Source organism: Salminus brasiliensis, chromosome 25 (genome assembly GCF_030463535.1).
Source record: "Salminus brasiliensis chromosome 25, fSalBra1.hap2, whole genome shotgun sequence".
NCBI classification, from domain to species: Eukaryota; Metazoa; Chordata; class Actinopteri; order Characiformes; family Bryconidae; genus Salminus; species Salminus brasiliensis.
Window position 1 is genome coordinate 15,758,277 of NC_132902.1, and position 26,715 is coordinate 15,784,991.

The window sequence follows — 26,715 nt, forward strand, 5'->3', positions numbered from 1 at the left end:
TTAATACACAAAGATATACAAAAGTCAACACAAGTATTTAAATTAAAATAAAAAAAACTATTAACTAAGTATACTTCATAGTAATGTATTTTTACAAAATATACTAGATCATAAGTTTGTTAATGTAATTAATGTGTTTAACATATTTTAAGTAGTACATAAATCAGTATTTTGTAAATACAGTCAAGTACATTTTATTTTCACTAGGGATGTGTGGGATGTAATAATATATATTATATAATATTTATTTGGGTAAAAACAACTTTTGGGATTACAGTATACGTACATAATTTTGACAGATTGGACATTTCAAGTGTGAAGTAAATTACTGTAGTAGTTGTTTTTAATACACTTTGCAGAAATATCTAAAAGTCTATTTGAAAACAAGTATTTAAAAGATATATTAAATGAAAAGTTTACATTTTAGTTAAATTAAAATTGAACTAAAAGTATGTATGTAATGTATTTTATAAAATATTCACTATATTATTTATTTTTTGAAGTGTGAATAACGTTTACTTGCAACCATTTAATGAAAGCATAATATGAATGTATTTTTGACATATTTTAAGTAAGTACAAAAAATATATGCTAGTATAAATACTCAAAGAAAAGTACCTGTATGTATATGCTATGCAGACTTGTTCATAGCTAATGTGGAGGCTTAAAATATGAGGACAAAACACAGTAAAGATATATTGTCTAGTGTAATACGTATATAGTCATGTGTATGGTGTGTGTGGGTTATGCTTAACTGCATAATTGGTTTGACGTGGGCTATTAACACTAAGTGCACAGGATTTTAGTGTCTTCTCTATTTTATGTGACGATTACTATGATCAATACATATGATTTGTAAGTCGCCAGCCATCGATTGGATAGAGGGACGGCCGACCTTTGCTGAAGGAGCTTTCGAACAATCGCCATGTCTACATCAGGGACAGGACATTTTCCGGGATAACTTACAGAGGTTTTACTCAAAAGAAAGAACCACACACATGCAGGACACGTCTGATAGAATCACCTCCATCAAATGAATCAAATGAAACTAGATTTTTGCATGACTGCAATTTGTCCAAATTGAAATATATGTAAAAGACATGGCAACTTTTATACCAAATTGTCCATTTTCAAAGATGGGACATAAATTTCAGCTGCATATCAACATATTCAAACATACATGTGTAAAACACGCTAAATATACCAGTCTAAAGTTTGGACACAGCTGGATGAATGTGTGCTAATCATCATCTTTAAAAAAATGTGATCAAAATGTTAGCATGACCATATTTTTGTTTCCAAAAGTGAGGACAATGGGTACAAACTGTAGTTAGGATGTAATGGCTGGGGGTTTACACCTTATGCCTAAGGTGTAAGTTGAACTGAAAGGAGATCATATAGGCTATTAAGGCTATTTATTGGTCTTGCAAAATGAGCAAATTTTTATGAATTAAGATTCTTACTGTACTTAAACTTAATGTACACACTGTAGTAGCATGGTTTGAGAGTCATGTCCACCTTCACAGTCAAAATCTTACAACTCAGGCCTACTTGAAACCCCTCAGCCACAACATTACCTAGATATGATGGATATCCATGTGTCTGCTGTGTCCTATTTTTCTTTGTTGAAAAAAAAATGGTCACCCTTCTAGTATTAATTAAAAAGTAGTTTCCTATTATCTCACTCATATTTGTGGATGCAATTAATACGTTTTCAAAATACAAATTCTTGCATAATGCTGCTTTAACAATATATGACAGAAAACCTTAGCTGTCACATATAAACCATGTATCTCCTACATGGCAACTTTACAGTTAAAGGAAAAATCCTTCTTGACTTTTATTGAAGTCTAAAATTATTTTATTCCTGGCCATTTTGTAGCATTTCTATTGGTTCATTTATCAATAAATATTGATCAGCTACCCAATTTGCATTACATTACAAAAATAAAAAAATAGCAAAAATGGAGATACGATGGTTTTCTACAAGAATCTACATATTAAATATATCTACTATATTTGACATTTACGACATATGCGTATATACATGTTTTTTTTTGTTTGTTTGTTTTTTTGTTTTTTTTGTTTTTTTTTTACCGACCAATCAAAAATATACTGTTGCAGAAGGTGCAAAAAAAACCCACGTTTTTACAGGGAAAAAAAAAACGCATTCTCGTTTAATGGAAGTCAATGTAAAAATATTTTATTAAGTATTAATTAAGCCATTATGGAGCATTTCTATTGGTCAATTTAACAATTTATGACATTTTGACATAATTCAAAGAACACCTATTTAAATGATAAAAATGTAAATATTTACCCAATTCACTACAAAATATGTGCACATATGTCCATAAATCAGATTTCCTTATGGAGTGTTTGCTGCTCTAAGATAAAACAAGCCCATCTACAGACGGACAGACAGACACTCATATAGCTGCATGAAGTTAATTAGACCGTTTGTTCAGTGTACATAAACACAGTGTTTGTTAATGGAAAGGTGGATGCTAGCTTGTTGTACTTGGAAGCAAACAAGGATGATGTCAGTCTCCAAATGAGGACAGAGCCCTTTGGCCTCTTTGTATGGAAATAACTTTGATTTTGAAGACAAGAAAAACAAACAAAAAACAATCATTTACAGAACACAGACACACCACACACACACACACACATACACAAGACAATCGACACACTATCACAGTCTCCAGAGAACTAACATAGTTTACCATCACTGTGAAGTAATCCCTCTGGCATTAAAACACTAGCGCACACACACACTCACACACGGCCCAACACTCCTTACACATGCACATCTTTAATAAAGAGAAGCACCACATCACAAATCACTTGGTAACATTAAAAAGAGGCCTTTGTGTGGTTTGCTAAGCTATGCTGCTTGAGGCATGATTAATAAGCCTGTCTGTCAGAATAATTAATATTCAATGAAGTCAGTGTGGGCCTCTGTGACTTTAGGGAGGGATAGGCCTGAACAAGGAAGCCCTCTGGAAAATTCCTGCACATCACACACACACACACACACACACACACACACACACACATACATACATCTCCCTCGCACATCTGCCGAATGTTTTGGAGTGTTACACAGGTTGAGTTTTTGACTGACGTGTCCAGGACTGACACCTCCTTGTACCCAGCCCATCTGACTCGGGTAAAAAATAGATACTTACACAGATGGACAAAGAGATAAGGGCGAGGGAAGGCAGTGGAGGGAAAAGGCACGGGCTTCTCTCTCTATTTTGGCAATAAGATGCTATGATATGCGATCTGTGTTCATTGCATGAGAAATGGTGCTGGAACAGCGTGGGGAGATTTGGCCGTTTGTCAGAGCTATTGTGTTGCTTTTTAAATCACTCTGAGGAAAAACATGCCACTGTTGCTATTGGCATCTGTTTATTTATTTACCGTTACTGGATCGTGTTATTGATGTATTATTGAGATATTTGCTCTCTCTCGCTCCTCTCTTCTGCATTTATCATCCTGCCTTGAATGCTTTACCTTTTAATTTGTTTGTACTCTCTCCCATTTATCTCTCTCTCTCTTTCTCTTGTCTCTTATACGCCACACTCCACACTGTTACCCTCACTGTCCTGACCAATACCCACCATATAATTACCCCATAGAATTACACATTTCTCATTGGTTTTCTTGATTTATTTATGTATACGGGTGAATTTTTCATTTTGTTACCATCTTAAAAAGTTGACTTGTTTTATGCATGGCAAAAACTGAGCTTACATAGAATCTTAAGATTTTATTTTTGTTTGCATGGTGCAGAAATCCATGTCACCAGCTCGGTACTGATGCCTTATCAACAGTGTAATACAGTAAAAGTGATTTGAGCTTAGTTTGCCTTCAACTTTAATTTCCAAACAGTTTGAAAGATGCTGAAGATGCTGATGGTGAAACTGAAACCATCACCAAGTGTCATTACCATCACATCATTACAGTTTTGTGCTGGTAATGATGTGTTGCGATAATGATAATCATCCATTTTTCATCTACATATACAACTAAAGGTGCCCGTGACCCTGTCACAGGTTCACTAGTTGTCTTTCTTGGAGCACTTTTGGAAGGTGTTGAGCACTGCATACCAAGAACACCCCACAAGACCTTCCTAATGTTTAGGAGATGTTCTGATCCAGTCATCCAGCCATTACTATTTGGCTGATAAGCAATAAACATAAACACCACCTGCCTAATATTAAGTCCCCCTTGTTCCCCCACAACACATCTGACCATTCGAGGAATGAACTCCACAAGATCTCTGAAGGCATTATTTTTTATCTGGCACCAAGGCGTTTACAGCTGATCCTTGTAGTCATGAAAGTTGTGAGATGGGGTTTCTATTGATCACATCAATGAACCTTAGGTTTCCATGACCCTTGTTGTCTTCCTTGGTGCACTTTTGGCAGGTCCTGACCACTGCATAGCGGGGCAAGACCTGTTTGGGAGATGCTCTGAAGCAGTCATCTAGCCATCACATTTTGGTTCTTGTCAAAGCAGCTCCAAGAATATTTATATCCCACCCCTTTACAGGTGCCATTTTAACAAGATAACCAATGTTATTCACCTCACCTGTCAGTGGTTTTAATGTTATGGTTGATAAGTGCATATGTAAACAAATAAGTAAACTATATGGTCTATATATTAAAGCTACCGTTGTTGTCATCATCATCATTATTTTCTTGTTATTGCTCTTGTTTCTATGTTTTGGCAATATTGTAAATATCCAACGTTCTAAATATAGTCTGGCCAATACAGCTGTCTTGGAGAGAGGGAATGGGAGAGAGAGAGAGAGAGAGAGAGAGAGAGAGAGAGAGAGAGAAAGAGACAGATCGACTTAATTAGTAATACTTTGTTCTAATGTAAAGCAGATGCACTTTAAGATTAAGCACAAAGTACTAGGCATTTGGCTACTGTCTGTATTTTTTAAAATGCCTGTGTTTGTTTGTTTGTTTGTGTTTTGTTGTTGTGATTTTGTTTGTTTTCTGTTGTTTCTCTTTTTTTTGTCATATGGTCGAGTTAGTAGAGAAAAGACACTGCACACAGCTGTACAATCTGGTCCCAGATGCTCAGCGTGTCTGTGGTCGGCATAGACATAACCGTAGTCATAATCCCAGACAAGTCCATGTACTTTTTTTTCTGTTTGATCTATGAAAACGTCTAATTACCGTGACTGTACCACAAGCAGCCAAATGGCAAAATGCTGATTCACAAGGTAAACTTGTTCTCTTTTGCAATTTTAGGATGATAGCACAGAGGTCGGGATTTCTGACTCAAATACACACACATATACACACAGTTCGGTAAATGCTGACACCCAAACCCACGCTTTAAAACTCTTATGGAAACCACTTCTTTTCTCCACAACATCAGTAGAGTACACTCTTAAAATAAAAATGCTTCAAAGGGCTCTTTGAGCGATGCCATAGAAAAAAAAGTGGTTTCATAAAGAGCCATTTTTGCAATGAATTTTACATCACATGAAGGTTCTTTAGATATTAAGAAGAATCTTTACACTCACACATCTGTATTACAAGCAAGGTTCTTTATGGAGTGTTTCTTCTGTGGCATCATGCAAAAAGACTTTTGCTTCCATAAAGAAACTAAAAACACGATTGTAAAAAAATGTGCAAAAGTGTAGAACATTCAAATTGGCAAAGAACATTTGGATTTTAGGCCTTTAAAAGGTTCTTCATACTCATCTGAATATTGCAAGCATGGTTCTGCATGGAACCAACTGTGGCATTCCTGTGGTACCTCGTGAAGACGTTTGCTTCCAAAAAGAACCATGTTTATAATAGAAATGTGTGAACCTTTAAATTGGTAAAGAACCTTTATCTTAAGTGAGTCTTTAGACCTTTAAAAGGTTCTTCACAATCACTCTCACTGTTCTGTTTCAAGCATGGTTCTTTATGAAACCAAATGTGGTACTTCTATGGCATCGCATAAAGACTTTTGCATTCATAAAGAACCATTGTAATGCAAATTTGTAAGTGAGAAGAACCTTCAAATTGGTAAAGAACCTTTATATCAAGTGAAGGTTCTTTGGACCTTTAAAAAGGTTCTTCAAACTCAGATCTCTGTTACAAACATTGTTGTTTATGAAACCAAAAGTGGTTCTACTATGGCATCGCTCAAAGACTTCTGCTTCCATAAAGAACCATTATAATAGAACTGTGTGAGTATGAAGAACCTTCAAACTGGTAAAGAACCTTTACCTTAAGCACATTTTTATTGGACCTTTAAAAGGTTCTTCATTTACACTTTTTTATGGAACCAAAAGTGGTTCTTCTATGGCATCGCTCAAAGAACCATTTAAAGTCCCTTTATTTTTATGAGCATGTTTTCCTATCATCGAGGAATAGTTGATCCTCACAAAGAGCTACATACATGCACCTCCCCACACACACACACTACACTATCACCTACGTTTCAACTTGTCAACAGTCTCAAGTTGCAGCCCGCTCCGACATTAGCCAGACTGATTTCTGTCTGTAGGGCGGGTCAAAGTTGGAGCGAATTCCTGCGCGGCTGTGTGTTTATGCGTAAACTCAGCCAAAAGTTCATAAACAAGACAAAAGACACCTTACACCTCGGCGAGGAGTGAAGCTCCAGTGCACACACCAGGCAATTACAGCCGACCGAGGCGCTCTGAGCCATTCGGCCGAGGAGGGCTGCGGTGAGCAGGGCAGGAGTGGAGGCGCTGGAGCTCCATCCCTCTATCCCCCACCATCACTCAGCTCAATTCCACTTCTGCACACACCCTGCCAATCACTCGGGCCTGTGTGGTTCAGTTAGCACTTATGCTGGAAAAACAGCATTCTCTCTCTCTCTCTCTCTCTCTCTCTCTCTCTCTCTCTCGCTCTCTCTGTCTGTCTCTCTCTCTCTCCCACTTTATTTCAAACCCTCTCATTAAGTAAAACACTGTCTCTTGTCTGTGTGTGTGTGTGTGTGTGTGTGTTGTTTGATTGCAGCTGTATGTTGTGTCTCTCGCGAGAGTGTGTATATTAAACCGGTCGCAGTGCGGTATAATCAGACGCTTAAACCACACTCCAGGCAGACAGGCCTAGCAGAGCAGCCACAGGAAATTGTTGCCAGTTAGTGTGATTACCCAGCAACCAGAGGAGAGGAGGACATGCGGCAACATCTGTCTAAAGACCCGCCGAGGCCCACGGTGAGATACGCGGTGTCTGAGCAGTTTCTCACTCTCATAAATGCACAGCTTATATTTACGCTTAACCCCTTGAATACCATGGTTACTATTCAGTTATTGATTCTTATGCAGAAACTATTAGGAACTTTTCAGTTTGGCATGTATTGAGGAATCCCACAAGGTTCTATTTTAGGGTCTGTGAAATTGATGTTTATAATATACTAATGAGAGTGAAGAACTGAAATGTGGATCTACATAAGTGTATAATTTTCATAGTGTACCCAAGCATTTTAACAGTTTAACAATAGGTCTTAGGAGTAATAACTGAATAATAAGCCTTAAACTAGTTCATGATAGTACATGTAAGTACCACACCCTTAAATGAATGCTCACTACTCTACAAAACCTGTAGAATGGTTGGTTCTTTAACCCTATAAAGTGCCCTATTTTATATCATACTGGCTATAATAAAATGGATCAGCATGTGGAATTCTGTGTGCTATTTCTTTTATTGAAACATTTAAGATACTACCTTTATTGTTGGATGCACTGTGAGTTTTTTGGTTCTTTAACCTTAACAATCTACTGTGAATATTTAAAAAAATGCATCATCATGTGGAATTGGCGTTTTTTGGAGTGTGCTACTATGTTTTCAGTTGGTGTATGCAGCATACTTCTTTTGTTGTTGGATGCACTGAGTTCAGAAGACAGAGTACATCAGTACGTACATCAGAGTCACAATCAAATGTGACCAGTATTGACTGAGGCTTTTCTATTCATGTGTTTTCATGTTCAGAAAGGTAGTTTGTGAGACAATCTACACAGAAAATCTATAACCACTTGTTATTGTCTACATTCTTTATCAAATAAAACATACAGCATTGAGAAATCATGTTCTTGATGTAGAGGAGCATTTTACACACCATAAAAAGCCACATGATCTAGCATGGAAGGTCAAAGACAATATTTATTTTACGTATTCTACATATTTTGTTGTTTTTTCTGCTGTTAGACACACATGTTAGAAGTATCTACATTGTCTTCTCATTTTAACCAAAAATGAACAGCTGTAAGGCAATGCAATATACTGTATATATTGAACTGAGAGACTCTGGGTATAGATGTTCACAGACAAAATAAACGGCACATTTAAACACTTTAATCCAAACACCATATATCCCAGTCGGGACCAGTACACCACATGTACACATGAATGTTCCTGCGCTCATCCCCACTGCCATGATTTTAATGGGCAAAGACACACAATAGCAGCAGCTGTAGAAATAATTAAAGATAGCGTAGAATAATCCATTCAGCCTAGCGCTCGCTTACACCACTCATTTACTTTCCTCTAATGACTCGGGGAAGGGCAATAAAAGAGAAGGAGGCAATAAAGAGCGAGGCGCGGAGCGGCGGGCAATATTGTTTAAGAATTAAACGCCCCAAATATCTTCGGGAAATAAGATTGTTTTGCTGTGGATGGGGCCTAATTGACTCAGTCACGGTGGTTTGACGGGAAAGGTTTTCATGTTTTAAGAGGCTTGGTTCCACTCACTTTTCTCAACCACAGTGATCATGGCTGCAGAAGACTCTCTCCCTCTCCCTCTCTCTCTCTCTCCTTGGCAAGAGCGAATACATAAGCGCCAAAGCTTTCACACACAGATGATGGCGCACTAAGACGTTTAAGGATGCAGTTTATTTTGTCTGTGAATTTATACACCCAGTGTCTTTCATTTGGGCTGTAAATGCCCACAGGGTACTGATATATGAAAACCGATTACAATAACAAACAATTACGGAAGAAGAAGACAACAGCATTTATGGACGCTCGATATCAGCATAGTCATACTGGTTTCAGCAGGCAATTGCTCAAAGGAAATATATATATATATATATATATATATATATATATATATATATATATATATACAATGATTTAATTGGGGTCTAAGACCACGTTGAAAATGGCGGCACAACTGCCTAAGTGTTCATTCTGTCATTCAGCTCAATGCTAGCCAACATGAATGTCTGTTAGTTGACCTAAATGAACGGTTACACTCTTAAAATGCCATAGGAGGGCCATGGCATGGGCAAAGGTTAGTATGTGCTTCCTTCTGCAAATAGCTCAACATGGTTGGAGGACAATGCTACACTCTTAAAAATAAAGGTAATACAAAGATTTCTTTGAGTGATGCCATAAAATAACCTTTTTTGGTTCCATTATGAACCATTTCTGTAAATGCAAAGAAACTTTTTTAAGGTTTAAACAGCCACAGTCCGAAAAAGATGAAGAGCGGCTTCACATCTCTTAGAAGAAACACATAATAACCTTCACCCTGCCATGGTTGACAGCATTGTATGATAGAAAAAAACAAAACAAAACTGGTAGTGGGAGTAAATTGGCAATGATGAAGTTGGGAAATCACATATTTCCTTTTGTAATAAATCTTTGGGATTCTGAAACACAGTGTCATTGACGGAAAACACCATAAACAATAGGAAAGTATTAATCACCATCTTTCTGGAGAATCTTTAGCATGCTAAACATGAGTTTGTGAGTTAAAGAGAGAGAGAGAGGGAGATATTTGCTGAGTCTGTAATTTCACCAGATAATTTGTTAACAATCTGTAGATCATCTTCCAATGAAGCTCATGTTCAGACAGCTCTTGGGTGGATCCAATGTACTTACCATGGGGTTTTACACAAACATCTGGCACTTCATGCAAGCTTAAGTACATGATGTTATTAAAGCAAAATGGGAAATTCTAGATACTAAGAAATTCTGAAATCCTTGTTAAAATTGTAATTGCCATTAGAATTAGTGATGCCTACTTTGAAAATCAGACCTGCAGCTTCTTAAAATGTTCTTGGCATGCACATTCGGTCCTACAACTTTTCCATCATGTGAAGTTTCTTTGAGCCTAAAAAAATGTTCCTCAGACTTGCAGACTTCCTTTACAAAAAACATTTCCTCTAAAACCACTGAAAAGTCTTTTTGGAGACCAAAAGTAGATCTTCCACATCTTTGCTCCAAATAACCCTTTTTGGCACCTTTATTTTAAGAAGTGAAGCATAAATTAAAAGCATAATAACATCATAATGACCTTTTCAACTCCAAGCCTGGTGAGGCATCGAACTGTACCATTTTTCTGCCTCCAGCAAACCCAGTCGAGCTCAGGTTGGACTTGATAATTAGCAAAAAGTGAAGTCAGATGTGCTTAAACTGTGGAAAAGTTAAAACTAAACCACGCGATAGCATGACCGTCCGGGATATGACGTTGGTATAACGTTACACTGAGCTCCTGCAGAGGAACCGACACTGCATCCTCTCTCGCCATAGCTGTGCTCCTGAAAGAAGACACTGCTTGATATTTGCACACAAATGGCCTGTGTTATATAACAGCAGAATTGATGGCTTGTCCTTCAGTATATCCAGATAAAAGATGAGTCACTTAGTATCGGTTACAGAGTCACGCCTGCAGCGAGGCTCGGCTGAGTAATCCCCCTTAACCCTCACTCCTTTCATAAACACACACACACACACACACAATAACCCTGAGATATGGATAGGGCCGTGTGGATCCGGCACCCTCAGAATCTCAGGTGTCTCTGCATACGTGAGCATGCATGCATATGTGTGCATTACCTGACGAGCAGGTGTGTTGCACAGACAGGTGTGTGCTATGCAATTCCAATGGCCATAGATTGGCCTCAGTTGGAGCGTCTGGACTGGCTGACTCCAGAGAGCTTGAGAGGGTGCCGCGAAGGTTTAGCGAAGCCATATTATAGCAAGAGAGGAACAATAGGGACTGTCACAAAGCACATAATGAGCAAGGGGGGTCTCGGAGCCAGTATTTTTCTTCATTGAGATCACTCAGCCGTGGCCTTGATGGTGTTTCATTCTAAAGTTTAGCACATCCTGAACAGGGTGGTATGCTTTAGGCTCTATTTTTTTTTAATGGGCCACCATTACATTGCCACCAGAGTTGGTTTTGAGCTTACTTATGACATATTGAGTACAAGTCCACTAACTCTCCAGTGTCCCTTCTACCACCCCCAACACACACACACTCAGACACACAGACACACAGTCACAGCCGAAATGTAGCTCATTCGCTCGCCTCTGGAACTTTCATTATGTAAAAAGAGGATAAAAACACAAACTCAGCCCTGTGAATTTATGACTCCCAGCGAGTTGCCATTAAAAATATGAGTGTTTTCAGTCTGCGTGCTGAAACTGGAGTAAGAAAACAGACCAGACCGCAGAGTTTACACTGCCGCACCACAACAGCAGTGAGCTCTCAGCAAGAGCACTCTAACACACACTCACATACACATACGCACACACACAGAAACTTTACAGCATTGAATGGGCACTGTTTGAACACATGAACTCACATACATACACCACAGAAACTGCAAAAAGCAGAGACATGCCATTACTTTTGCTGCCCAGTACACTTCATATACATAGATATATAGATATAGATGTAGACATATACACACACACACACACATACAGTTTCCTCAACAGAGGAACAGTAACACTCATTGAGCACCAACCCCCCCTCCCTTAATTCTTCGCCTCTTTGTTGCCTTTGGACTCAAGTTCATGTTACACTATCTTACCACAATAACTTTACTGAAAACCAAAACAGTTTTAGATATTATCAGACGTACCCTTTCATTCTTGTGCGCATTTGTCATTTATGTCTTCTGGTTTACAGGGCTGGCTTGTGCTGAGAGCCGTGGAGCAAGGGAGCCTGCAGCGCCAGGGTCCTTTAAACTACTGGGCCCCTTATAGACATTGACACAATTGACTTTTAATTCGCAGATAGATTTCTAACCAACATACTTTCACAAGGTTACGTTTATGATGCCATATTTCTTCAGACTTTACAGTAGATGCAAAAACATTCTTGATGTGTAATGGAAGTTAATGTAGCATTTCTTTCCCCATATACATTTTAACAAATGCAGAGTGGATTTGGAGTTTTGAATTGATGCGAAATACAAAAAAAACAAAAACAAAAACAAAAACAAAACATAAATGTGGATGTTAAATGTATGTATTTATGTGTAAATATAAGTATTTATTACTTATACATACATATGCATGTAGGTTGACCCACACAACACATACAATGTTTTTATTAAGTTATTATGTCTTGTATGATATATTCAGTTCTCTTAAATATTTTGAAATTGTGATTATATTGGTGGCTTTCCTAAGTGCATATGCTGTATAACTAAGTGCATATGCTGTATAACTTTCCACACTGTATAAGTTATTTATTTGTATTGGAGCATTTAAAACTGTAAAATAAAATGTGCAATAAACTAATCTAACTTAAACTTTTTTTCCCCAACAGCGACAATGTCTAATTTTTGTACAAACATGTACAGTACATGTACTTACTTACTTACATGCATGTATTAACTTAAACATATTTATTTTAACATTAAGTTGCATTTTCACTTATATTTTGATTTCAAGGTCACTTATTTATTCCTATCTTAACCTAATTATCTCCACATTCTGATTTTATTCATTATTTTAGCGTTTTTTTTTTTTTATTTATTTTATTTTTGTCTCTCTTTCTAATTAAATTATAATTTGTTTATTTTATCATGTAATTTACTCTTAATCTTATGTTATCTTGATTTCATTATTTTTGTTATTTGATAATTGTCCTTCATTGATTTTCAGTTAATCAGTTGATTAAAACCTTTTTCTCTTTCAATTTCTGTTTACTGTAAATGCTCAGATACTTTCACCAAGTGAAAATAAAAGTTTGTTTGATTAATTAATTTATTTATTGATTGATTGATCGGGTATGTTGATGTAAGGAATCTAGGCTATGTAACCTCCTTATTTGGCCAGTAGCATGTCAGTTAGCTAATATTGCTAACATTGCAATGTAAATGTTTTAGTCTATTTGAAAGCAATGGCTTGACAAAACATCAAATAAGCATGATATTTAACTTACATCAGTCACTGCTGATCGGCCAAGTCACCTAGATTTTAAATCTTTGGTTTAGAAAGGAACATGCTAGGCTAATGTTGTAATGTTGAAACTAAAGAAGCACATGTCTTGGCTGATCGACTGCATCACAAAATCTTGTTAATGGGTGGAGATTGATGCCTTAAAAACGTCCATTAGTTTGATACTTAGCAATGCAAAGTAAATAAGCAAATTACACCATCTTTAGCTTTATCTCAACAGAAGAAAGAAACAACACTGGTGGCACGTTCATTCCATTCCATACCATGATGGTTGGGGATGAATACCCCAGGTTTATATATGAAATTCCACCTTAAACTACAGCAGCTACCTGTGTAACAACCTGCTATATGTATGTACTGACTGAAAAATCCCACAATATCTACTTTTATGAATTGAATAACCAAGCTTGGGTATGAAATTGCACACACACACACAGAATTATTATATTACATTGTAATTGAAAAATTCTATCTTTAGGCCTGCTTTCATTACTTGCTAAATGTACCAGAATCTACAGGCTTTTCACAATAAAAGCTTCTGCTGCTCGCCCACATCCTTACAGTTTATGGGCAACAGGGTTATGAGTTGGTTCTCTGTGGAGTTCTGGATGGCAACATAGCATGCTAGCTTGATTGCTCACTGTTGTAAACACTGCATCTTAGCAATTAGTCATGTTGATTCCATGTGTAAAACAAGACCGTCTGTCATATTGATACATTTATCTTAATAGTCTATTATCAGGAACACTCAGCGACTGCATCGTCTAGCTGCTATTCCCATTTCTCACACAAAACCACAACCCCTTTTATTTGTCAGTGCACTGCAGGGTTAGCAAAGCACCTTGTATATATGTATTGCTGAGGAATGACTGAAGACACTTTTCTGCATGGTTTTACTGATGTTTTAGAAAGTGCATGACATGAACTCTGTCCCGACGCTCTTATATGAACCAATTTAACCACCTCCTATTACACTGTACTCAGAATGACCACTGTTTCTGCCATTTTGGGCCATGGCTAAACAGAATGCACTTGCTAAAAAGGTTGGGGACAAAATCAGGCTTTTTATCAACTGGTGTGGACATGTCCCGAGTGTCTCCAACATCCCCAGTGTCTTCAACATCCCCATTGTATCCAAGTGTCAAGTTATACAGAATGCACTTGCAAAAAAAATGGTGGGGACAAAATCAGTCATTTCAATAACTGGTGGGGACATGTCTCCAGTGTCCCCAACATCCCCTTTGTATCCCAGTGTCAAGTTATACAGAAATGATTTCACACAACTTGTAGTTTGCATTGAACACTTCCTCATGTTAAACCAGCCTAAGGTTCATACGACACTGCCCCTTAATACATGTCCCTCCTGTAATCCTCTGTTTCCACCCAATTTCTCTCTCCTTGCTCTGAAGTGATAGCTGCTTTTCCGGGAGGAGAGCTGTTCGTCTCCACAGCAGATAATCTGCAGCTTCAGCTCGTGCAGAGAGAACAGCTTCATGTAGCTACATGATGACTCAGCTCAGTAATTCTGTCATTAACAGTTAATGCGCCCAGCGCCTGCACTCTACACACACACACACACACACTCACACTCAAATGCAGAGTTGGTGCTGCTGTGGCCCTAAGGGTAGACAGAGGGCAGTCAAGGGGTAGACTGGTGCCAGGTTCTGCTGTAAAAGAATGATACTTTTTGAAAGTGAGTATAACTGACAATGGGGTGTAGTGGTAATTACTCAAAGTGGTAGCTCAGCTTCTTTTCATCCACACTGGAGCTGCAAGGTTAATGTAGCTAGCAAGCATTGGAAGCTAATACAATGGTATGCCAAAGTTTGGCCACCACTGGTCTAAATTCATGTCTCAGCAGATAGCTAAGCCTGAAAAATGTACCTGATTTGCAAAAGACATAAAGTTATTTAATATTTTAAAGCAGTCCTCTGTATGTTTGGGGGATTTGGGGATTTATAGAGACCTCTCTGGTGAGAATGTGTAATTGCACAGAGCATGTGGGAAAGTGTTGTGGTGTGCTCTCCTTTCAGAGCAGTAGATGAATCTGATCGTTGCAGGTTTCCATGCATTCAGTCAGTGGAGTAGTTCAGAGTGGAGTATTCAGAGAGAATTTTAGTAGAATCAAATGTCATTGTCATAACCATTTTTATCAGCATAATAACTGTGTTTAGGTTGGAAACCCATTGAAGGCATATGCATACTGCCACTGCTTACAGAAAGAAACATGGACATTCACAATAATTGATTTTTAGTGTAATGTAAAAGTGTATTAAACTCTTAATGAATGTTAATGTAAATAAACTGCTTTGGGGATAGTGTGTGGTTCATTTATGATGAATTTTATTATTAATTTATTTATTTTTTAATTATTAAATTTTCACCCATTTTCTCACCAATTACCCAACCCATACGTAATCCCTCCCACCCATATCACGCGATGCCCCCGACACCAGTGAGGGCGAACTAAGGCTTTCTTTAAGGTGCAGCAATATGGAAATAAACTGTCACATTCATTGAGCAACAGTTAAAACACTGCCTATTAGAGTATACCTGGTTAACATGGCAGAGGTTAGAGCTCCAGGCTATTGATGACAGGGTTGTGGATTCGATACCCGGGCTCAACAAGCTGCCACTGTTGGGCCCTTGAGCAAGGCCCTTTACCCTCTCTGCTCTCTGTGCGCTGCAGCAATGGCTGCTCACCATTCATTGTCACTGTGTGTGTGTTTGCTCACCAGTGTGTATGAGTGTGTGTTTATTAAAGCACTATGCAGCTTTGCCATCAGTGGCCAGAGTCTTGGATAGCACAATTGGCCTCTGGTTGGGTAGATGGCGCTCTCTCCCCTTATCACTCGTAAGCGATGTTGGCTGGCACAGGCGCTGGGGACTCTCAACACCCTACTGTTGGGGGCATTGCTAGTGCTAGGAGGAGTTACGAATAGGTGGGTTTATAGCTCTTGGGTAAACAAGTCGATTCAGCCCAGTTTCAGAACTCAGTCGGGTTACTGTGTGCATGCAAATGTAGATAAAAAGCTAAAAAAAAAGGTCTAAAATAAAAAGAAAATCAGCAGTATTAGTAATCTTCTCTGAAATCTGGGTAATTCTTCTTACTTTTGCTTCGAACATTTTGAACATTTTAGTCACAGAGTGTGTTTGCAAGCTGTGAAATTCTGCACGTGCTAATGCCTTTGCTGAAGCAGGGCCTTAAGCTGAAAGTGATGTCCATCAGCTGTTCATTTTCAATGCATGCAATAAATCATAAAGTTATAGTAGGCTACATACCCTTCTCCATGTGTGTAAGTGAGAGTGAGTGCGTGTGTCTGTGTGTTTGACTGGGAGGAAGTTAAGGCCAACTATGTGACTCTGGGGAGCTCTCAGCATGAGTCCACAGATTCAGCGTCTCTGTGGTAGACTAATCTGGCAATATGTAGAAAACATGAGAGTGTATTAAAAGTTATGTGCGCTCTGCACTGGTGAGACAGAGGGTATTGAGAAACGTTCACCTCCTCAGGGGGAAAGAAAGCAACCGCTTTAAATCAAAAGAGGAATTAGAGTAAAGGCTGTGCCTTCCCCCCCCCCTCGTGAACAAAAAGAGAAAGAGAGAGGGAGACAAGGAGCGAGACAAACATGCCCAAGCTTGGGTCACAGCTGTCTCTCTTAGCACATAACAAACCCACATAATTAAAACAATTTGGACTCAAACTTGCAAGTTAAATTCCCAAGACACTCATCATATGATACCCTGTAGGCTATAGACAGAGCGAGAGAGCATGAGAAAGAGAGAGAGAGGTGTCACTCTTGCATGTCAGACAGACAGTAAGCGTATAGGAAGGATCCACTTTCACACTATACATGTACTAGGCATTGCATGTGTTTATGTTATGAAGGGATTTAGCTAACGTGAGCTTGTCAGTAATCTAAACTGGCGTAGAGGATCAGGTTTTAGACACAGTCCTATACACGCTAATATGTACACACACTCACACACACACACCTGTTGTTTGAGCCGTGTTAAGACAGCTCTTCTGAATAACCCATGACAAACTGTTTGACTGATTGATTATTAACTTGACTGATGGGTGAACCTCACCTGTTTACCTGCAGGGAAAGCTGCTGGTTTCGTTCCCAGCAGCAGAGGCCGTTTCCTGGGCCGCATCCACCTGCAGCCCTCAGGAGGACGCCCTGCTTGCATGGAGCCCTCAGTTAACCTCTCTGGGAGGTTACCTCTCTGCATGTGGGCTCGGCCTTCACAGGATGAAAAACATGAACACGTTCGAACGTTTAGTCAGCAGTTCCCCTGATTTAACCATACTCCACCCATAAATGCATTCTACACACACATATACAGAGGCACACACACACACACACCAACATATATAAGAAGATGGCAGCTTGTGTGACACATGTACTGTCACGCCAGAGGACATAAATGTCACACAGGAGGACAAAGTCTACTTAAATAGCATTGCAATAATGAAATATGATTTATTTAACTCAAAATAAACTAATCAAAAATGTGTGGCTTTTGCCAAAAAATGGGTACGTTTGCAAAATGTGATACTGAGAGAAAAAGATTCAAAACCTACCACTTCATCCATAAAACATGGTGGTGGGAGTGTCATGGCCTAGGCCTGTTTGGCTACCACAAGTTCCGACTCACACATCTTTAGTGATAATGTAACTGCTCATGGCCGTTGAGGTGTATAGGCACATCAAGTTCAAGTGGAAAATGCCTGGAAACTCACTGGATGGCACTTATCTTAATCGAAGCTAAAGACTGGAACATTCCTGGCCAATTCAGGTACCTGATCTGAATCCTATTGAGCTTGGCCTAATTGCTGCACTTCAAGATGCTGCAGTCTCAGTACAACAGAGACCATTCACCCATGTATTAGGTTTTCCATTCGTTGTCTAAGCAAGACAATGCAAAGAACCATTTGAATGATTATTTGCCTGGCTAATTGACTCTTTGCAAACCAAGGAAAGTCTTGGTAGAGGATTTATTTTTCTACATATTCTATAGCAACAAATGGGTCACTACCACTATAGCTCCTCTCGCACAGGTCATACAAGGTCCTACACAGTCATCTGTCAAGTGGTGGGATATAGGCAGCAAGTAAACAATCACTTCTTGAAGGTGATCTATTGGAAGCAGAACAAATATGCAAGCTCAAGGATCTAAAACACTATGACAAGGGCCTGGTATGCAGTGGTCAGTGCCTACCAAAAGTGCTCCAATAAAAGGACAACAGGGTCACATACACCCAAGCCTCACTGACAGGATTTTACATTTACATTAATTGGCAAGGTTTCACACAAGGTTACTGGCATTGCAAAGGTGGGCCAAATGTAGCGTTCAGAATCTTGCCCAAGGACTCTTACTGGTGTAGTGCAGCATAGTCACAAACAAACCCCGGTCTCCCACATGGCGTGGTAGCTCGCTGGTAGTTAGTGGTGTCATCTGTTGCACCACACCAACAGATCCATTGAGGCGCCACCTCACGACTGACAGGATGTAAAGAATATGCTGCTAATGTCTTGGTGCCAGATACTACAAGATGCCATGGTGCTAATGTTATGGTTGATCTGTGGGTGGATTGTTAAATTACATGTAATTTACAGACACCAATCTCCACCAAAACAGAGGCCATTTACTCATTTATAAGGTTTTCCACTTGCAAAAAGAGCAATTTTCTGAAGTTGTCAGACACAACGTAAGTCATTTCTGGTGGTAGACCACACATTTAATCCACTAGATCACGCAAAAGAGCTTGTCGTTCCCTTGTAATGAAATTAAATGGAAATTAGCTTGGGTTAGTCATTTTTTTTTTCTACTTAGCTATGCTAAAATTACATGTAGTTTATCAGGTTGTTCAGCATCTTCAACATCAGTCTCACCCAATGTATTGAGACACACATTACTACAGGCGTTTATTCATATTTCCCTTCCAGTGACAATGACTGAGGTGACACCAAGCAAAAAAAATGAATTCTCCAAACCCCGAGCCAGACAAAAAAAAAAAATAAAAAAAATAGAGAGAGAGAGAGAGAGAGAGAGAGAGAGAGAGAGAGAGAGAAACCCACACACACACGTCTGCGCAGCTATGTCAGGATTGCCTTCCCGGGCAAGATCGGAGTCAACATGTTCAGCGACATCAAAGGCGAACCTGATACCTTAAGTATAAGAAGATTAACACTTGCGGTGATCTGCAGCTTAAGAGTGTGCGCAAAGACTTGGCGGCAGCCATGCAGCGCCACGAGGGACAATCACCAATGAATTGGCACCGGCACCTGCGCGTTCCTTTAACGCAATGTGGCACGGCGCGTAAGCCCCGCGTGCCTCAGACGGCCTTTCAAGTAGCGGCCCGGTGTGGCGGAGGTAACGTACTCATGAAATGTGATGAGAGCAGACAGTAGCGCGAAGCTGCGGGAACATGCCAGCAGGAAAAGAAGGTGAAATAGACAAAAAAAAAAAAAAAAAGAAAGAAAGGAAGGAAGAAAAAACACATACACACCCCGCTCTCACAAAGCGGTTTTGTATCGCATTTATGCTGCCTTTGCACCTCGTGTCACTTCTTTTCATTTACAGATTATGTCAGATATAAGAGCAGCACTCACGCTGCCAAGGAGCTCAGAGGAGACAGGTGCTGTATTTTACACTATATGCCCAAAAGGCTGCCAGCGGAGCGCTGCAACTTGTGCTTCATGTGCTGCATAACAAGTTCTTTACAGCACAACCCATTACCTACAATGTGGTTCTGAGGTTTGGACAGCTGAAGCTGTAAGCAAACCGCCTGATGAAACTCGATTAGGAAAGAGTGGTAAAGGTTCCCGAGAACGGAAGACTGAATTCGTCCCATGGTTGAATAATGAGAGTTCAGGTACATGAAAGGGACATACCGTCAACCTCAAATACTGCTGTGTCCTCCTTCTAAAGCAAACCCATGTAAGAAAAGCGACGCAGTAAAACAGCCCAATTCTAAAACCCCCAAACTGTTACATAACAATCTTGACTTATAATATGTACACCCCCCAAACTTTAACATGCACCCATCCCACAAGCAAAAGCATTGTAACGGCTTCTTCAGAAGTCTCCATATTGGTGTTTGGTAGTGTCTAAGCTTAGAGGTATCTTTGAATTTTTAGTCTATTCAAACCAGCTAGAGTTATTCTTGGCTAAATAGCGAAGCACTTTTGTAAGTCGCTCTGGAGAAGCTGCTAAATGCCTTAAATGTAAATACGGAAGTGGGATTTAAAAGGTTGAAAGCTAACGCTAGTCAATCGGGTAAAGCACCACTCTGAGAAGTATCCAACGAAGAAAGATACAACATACAATGTGGGAAAGCTGGTACAACGAGTGGGTGCTAGGTGGATGCTAGGCTAAAAGCTAACCATAGCAGATTCTACCACAGTCTCTTCAGTTAGCTGACAACACATTGTGCCGACTGGACATTTGAGAGGGCCCAGAGAGGACAGCTACACTATACGGTAAAACTCTGGAATGCATACAAGTGATGATTACATACATGCACATAGCTTGTTACAGTACTTATCAATCTCACAATAACAAGCCCACCATGAATGGAAAAACAGCCTGTTTCTGTAAGGCAAATGTTCGTTGTCAGTTATTTAGTTCATCAGTTAATCAGTTGATGCACTACCAGTTACCAGTACCAGTTAAAATCTATGAGTGCAAAATAGGTACTACTGTTTACAGTGTACTGCTCTCTACTGTCAAGCTCAGTGGTTCTATGTAGACCCAAGACAACACAAAGAACCATTTGAATAATTAAATGAAACTGTGCCTGGGAAGAGGCTTTAATATTCTATATATCCTATAGCAATAAACAAGATTCCACCTAAATTTTTTTAGGACTGCATGGCTTTAAATTAGACTGTGCTGCTCTCGCACAGGCCATACAAGGTCCTAAACAGCCATCTGTCAAGAGGTGGGATATAGGCAGCAAGTAAACAGTCACTTCTTGAAGGGGATGTATTGGAAGCAGAAAAAATGGCCAATCTGAGACACTTTGACAAGGGCTTGGTACACATTGCTGGGGGGTGGGGGGGCTTTATACCCCTGTAGCCCTCCACCTCGCATTAGGTACTGTGCCAATAGGTTGATATTTATCCGCTCCAGAGAATCCTATTCAATTAGCAGTACTGCTCTACAGGGACTAGACAAGCTGTGTGTGTATGTATATGTATCAGCAATGGGTGCAACCTGGACCTTGTATACATTTGGTCACTTTATCCATCTTGAGTTTCAGGATTGTATCTGGATAAGGCAGAGTATAAACACACCTAAGACACATTTAAAACAGATACAAATCCGATCACTCAAACCACTTCAGGAGGTGGTCTGATCTGAGATGCATTTGAACCACATGCTAAAGCATGTGTTCGACAACCAAAACCCCTCCCATTACAACCTAAACACCAGTAATAATTACAGCGCAACATGCAAATTTGCATATTCCGTCCCACACGGCAATTAGATTCCAGACCGACTAACCGGAGACGCATTTGACTACTCAGTGTAAATAGAATACAATCCAGAGTCTCTAGTCACATGAAATAACCAGGTGTAAACGGGTCTTAAAGCAGCTGAATGCATTAATTAGAACGGGTGTCCACATACATTTGGACATATAGTGTTCTTCTGTGAAATATTTGGCTCACCTCTATTTCTTTACTGTATTTCACGTTTGCTGTTATTTGTCTACCATCTGGTGTCGACCAGAGGAGGATGGGTCCCTCTTTTCAGTCTTGGTTCCTCTCAAGGTTTCTTCCTCTTGATCTGAGGGAGTTTTTCCTTGCCACTGACTTGCTCACTTCCTCACCATTGGCATGCTCACTTGAAGCTTGGACACGGATCTCTGTAAAGCTGATTTGTGACATCTGTTGTTAAAAGAGTTATATTAAAAAAATAATAATAATAAAACTGGATCGATTGATAGATACTCAGCAGCTGAGCAAGCTGATTAATGACTGAATAAGCCTGTAGATTTAAAAGCGAACTCACTTTTTTCAACTAGACGACACTAGAAGCCCATTTTTGGAGCTCATTATTTTGAAAGTAGAAGTGACAGTCACCAAAAAGCCCAAGCGTGTCCCACCTCCACACTGCAGAAATACTGCAGTCAAATTTAGTAGGCCGTGACTAGATACAGTCACAGTGCAGAAATGTAGGGATTACACCAGGTAGGTGATGTCCAGATATGTCCATTGTGTCACACCTGTCGTCTTCCCACTAAGCTGCCACAACTGTGCCAAAGAAATCCAGTGAATGGCTGTGTCTGCGTGTTTGTGTGTATGTGGGGTGCGACCAGTATGACTCTAATACTCTCTCTCTCTCTCTCTCTCTCAGGCTGTCCCAGGTGGGAGCAGACAGGTGTTCTAGCCATGTTGTCACTTGCGTTGTCCTGTTCACCACAAGCCTCTCGCTAGACTTAGGGGAGAAAGAATCAGCCCCCTCAAACAGCAACGCTTCTCTTAAAGCACTGCTAGAGTATGACACCCTACAGCGAGCATATCCTCGCCAGAGAAAGCAAGAGAGAGGGAGAGAGAGAGAGAGAGAGAGAGAGGCCTATAGCTCACACACTATTGAGGAACACACAAGCACAAGACTGTGAGCAAGAAAAAGCCAGCTGCATGCATATGCATCAGGGATAGTGACAGAGAGAGAGAGAGAGAGAGAGGGAGAGAAAGAGTGGCCAGGAGAGACAAGAGGAATAAGAAGAACACCCAGAAGAAGCGTAAAAGTTTCTGTCATTTTGACACTTGTCAGAGAAAGTAGTGCTGATAGCCACGGCTGTTGTAGACAAGGAGCAGCAAGAACTTGTTTTTTTTTGGAGCACACCAACCTAAGGTAGATGTGGAGAAGGAACGAGGCGCAAAACACATGAATGATGGACGAAAATTGTTTATTTATTATTTTTTATGTGAGGCATTTGGCAGTCCGACTTCCTCTCAGACCAACTACACATTTATATACACTCTAAGCAAAAAGGGGTTCTATATCCTCCCGGAAAAGAACCTGACAAAAGCGGAACCCTTTTTTTGTGCTGAGTAGAACCATGTTCAGAAGGTTCAACAAAGAGGTTTTCCTTGTTAATGAAGCAGCACTTAACACTGGCACTAGGCACTGTGCATTTAAATTGGTTCTTTGAGTAGTCATACACTATATGGACAAAAGTATCATGACACCTGCTCATTCATTGTTTCTTTCAAAAGCCCGAAAGGGTATTAAAAGAGATCATCCTACTTTCGTTGGAGTCAGTGTCTGTATTGACCTGGTTTCTACTAGATTTTGGAGGATTGCTGTGAGTATTTGATTGCGTTCAACGACCAGAGTGGCATTAGTGAGGTCACCACCCTACCCCAGCACCATCATTAAGGAGAACACAGTTCCACTGCTCCACAGCTCAATGCTGCTTGGATCAGGCATTCCCCACCCTGTTCTGCAGATGATGTAGAGCAAATGCTGAGTAACCTTCACTATCTAGAACTGTATATGCTATGAACATGCTCAGGGCGGACCACTTAGAATTTAAGGCTAAGACTAAAATACTGTTCTGATGGGCTATCCTGTATTTTGTGAGGTTTTAATAGCAGTCCAGGCTGAACCCTTATATATACCTATATAACTTTAGAATGAGTGGGTAGGGCTAATCTGCTGTAGGCTGACTGGGCATATCTTTGAACATGTGTTGGTGTTTTGGACACCTACTGCAAACAGTGTTATTTAAAAAAACAGCCAAAAAACATCTTCCATCTTCCTCCTGGTTAGAAAAGCGACAGGTCCAGGCCAACTGGAACTAGTAAGAGGAAGCCAATTCATCGCAGGGCACCACACATACCCTTCTGCTCACACACTCACACCCAGGGGTAATTCAGCCTAGACAATTACACTACCATGTGTTTTTGGAAGGTGGGCGAGGGGTGTACTTAGGAACTGGAGTACTTGGAAGAAACCCACACGAACATGGAAAGAACACACCAAACTCTTTAAAGACAGTCTGCAGTGCCTCTGTGCCAGCCATTATAATAATATTAATAATTATAATGATCACCGTCGTCTCACAAAAACCTTGTATCTCTGAAATGAAAGGGGGGAAATTTTTAACTTTCAATGGAATGTCAATGTAAAAAAATTTAGATAAAATGTAAAGACACACTGCCAGATTCAAATTATGTCAAAACGTCAACTGCAAAAATGGAGATACAAGGTTTTAGCGTGACAGTGTTTCTTTAAAGACTTTCTTTCTTTACTAACTGCATATGGTACATTACGTTTACAGTAGTAAGTGATCAGTAGTTTCAGTAGTTGTTCCAAATTAAGTCTAAAATTAATATGCTAAATTTAATGAGAGTTGCTATGTTGCTACCATCACCATGCTGAACAGTTGGTACAGTGGTCCTTATGGTTGAATGCCTCACCTTTACTCCTTCAAACATTTTTGATTTATCTGACCATAAAACTTTCCTTCAGAAGGTTTTTCCTTTATTCATGTGGTCAGCCGCAAACTTTAGTTTGTTTGAAGGTGTTAAAAGTTTTTTTTATATATATATCCTTTCTATTCTTTCTATCTTTCTTAAGGTGCCAATTTAAATTAACTTTTAAAGCAACACTATGTAGTATTTCTAGCATAAAATAACAGCTTCAAAATGATTGTGTTGCTTCACTGATTTGTAAAAAAAAGAAAAGCACAGCTGTCTTTGCTGCTTTCGGCTGGACACGCTGCTAACTCCACTATGTAACTTTGTAGAAGTTGGCGGGATAGCGCTCATGACAACTGCGTTGTTGCTTAACTGTAATATTACTGTACCACATTAGTTCACATTCTTCGTTAACTTTCAGTGATGGTTCTGTGTCTCTCAGCTTGTCCAGAAAAACGTGTCCTGTATTGGTGCCTTAAAGCTTGAACTACACTTCCTGACTGTAGGGGGAGCCCAGAAGCAACAAATTCCAAGTGTTGCTTTAAGTTATATGAATGTTTAGAAATACAGAATTATGCTTATTTAAGTAAGACAGTGGTAAAGTCTTCTATCACTGAGAAAACGTCTTTCATTTTGCCTCCTGCAAATAATTTACGATTAATAAAATTCTTTTTTTTTTTTTTCTAAGACATTCATATCAAAGCCTGAAGCAAAGTTGGTGAGATAGCCACAGGGACACAGAATGAAAGGAAATCTTCAGATGAGAGTTATGAAATATTAGGAGTGTGTAAAGTTTCTGACACACTGAGAACAACTGCAGACTTTAGACAGGAGGAAAAGCATGGCATTGTGGGAGAAAGTCTCTGCACTCTTCTGCATTCTGATTGTCTCTCGCTCTCTGGAGTCACTCCATCACAGGCGCATCCCAAATCTGACCTGGAACAAGCCTCCTCGTTTGATCACTGCTGTTCCGCTTTCATTCTGTCTCAAAGATGACTGTGTCGCACACATTATTTAGCAGCGATTAGATATTTTTTTTAAAAGAAGAAAAGGCGCCAGTGAAAATTCATTATACATCAAGTGCTAAAACTGACAAACCATTAAGAAAGTAAACTGATTTACATGTGATGGAGAGAAAGAATCAGGCCAAGCCAAATCTTAGAAGGCCTTGCATTGGTGTATGTGTGTGTGTGTGTGTTTGTCTATGTCTATAAAAGACCATAAACTCTTGGCTATAATAAGCTGTATAGTGTGAGAAAGACTTTAAAGAGGCCACTGGTATGTGGCTGCTAATTCTGTCACCCTTGCGGTACTTGGCAGGCCAAACAGCTGAAGGGGTGTCTGAGAACCGGAGTGCAAATTTGGAGCGATATGTTGGGCCTATGTGTACTCTACCCATCAAAAGTCTTTTCCCTGTAAATGTCCATTAGTTTATTAGTATTTCTGGGATGTCTTGCGTACACTGACCTCTTAAGGTTGTACAGCAAAAAAATAAATCTTAAAAATTGTCTAACTAAACATTGAACACACCTGAAATGTATTACTGGTGACTGGTCTTGAACGGATAGTATTGACATTTTATATAGTTATGTCTTAACATCTATATTTATAATATTGTATAGATATGGCATAATTTGTCATTTTTATTACAAATATTTTTATAATTTTATTCCTACTATTGCATTTACTATGGTGTTGTTAGAAGTAGTCTCTTGGGGGAAGCTTTGGCTTAATTTGAAAAATTCCAAGAAACCCTCTGAAGGGTGTGGAAGGGTGTTTCAAGCTTAAGGTATAAGTAAAACGTATATACAAGCCAAAAAGTCTCTTTCACACCTCTTTCACCTTCTCCATTCATTTTTAGTCCCATAATTCTATACAAAACACTGAAAACAGGCCTATTTGTTTTATCAAAACTTAAAATATAATATGTACACAAGTGTTCATAACCTTATGTTATGACACCCAGAAATGAGCTGATTTGAATTTTCATTGATATTGCTTGAGATGTTTTTACAACTCAACTGAAGTCCCCCTGTGGTAAATTCAATTGCACATGATTGCAGTTTGCCAACACCTGCCTATATAA